Below are 490 nucleotides of genomic sequence, written 5' to 3' on the forward strand. Positions count from 1 at the left end.
GGCTTCAGCATCCTCGGATTTTGGTGTCCACAGCAGTTCTGGAACAAATGCCCCAACGACACAGTGGGACAAGTGTATATGATAAGGTGCCATGTCCCTCTTTCATTTGGTTAGTTTCTTTTGAATGATTTATCTATCTAAAACCTGAAAACTAAAGATCATACAAGCTATGAGCCATAACATCCAGCACTTCCAGGCAGAAAGGAAGATGTCGCCTTTTACTCTGAACAGACAAGGTGGAAACGAGAGAAACGCCTACAAGTCTAGGCCAGGTGGCATTTTCTCAGCTTCTGCAAGTGATCTCTTGGGTCCTTCAGGAAATGAGCGTTCCTCTGCCTTTCCAAGCGGCAATCAGCCTAGGATGCACAGGTCCCGAGGGTTGGGGAAAAACACTTCTAAGTCCCGCTGGCCCAGGATAAGAGCAGCGTCTGCAGCACAGGAAGTTCTGGTCGTTCCAGCTGCGCAGGATTCCCGGGCAGTGTAAACTCTT

Source organism: Castor canadensis, chromosome 2 (assembly GCF_047511655.1).
Source record: "Castor canadensis chromosome 2, mCasCan1.hap1v2, whole genome shotgun sequence".
NCBI classification, from domain to species: Eukaryota; Metazoa; Chordata; class Mammalia; order Rodentia; family Castoridae; genus Castor; species Castor canadensis.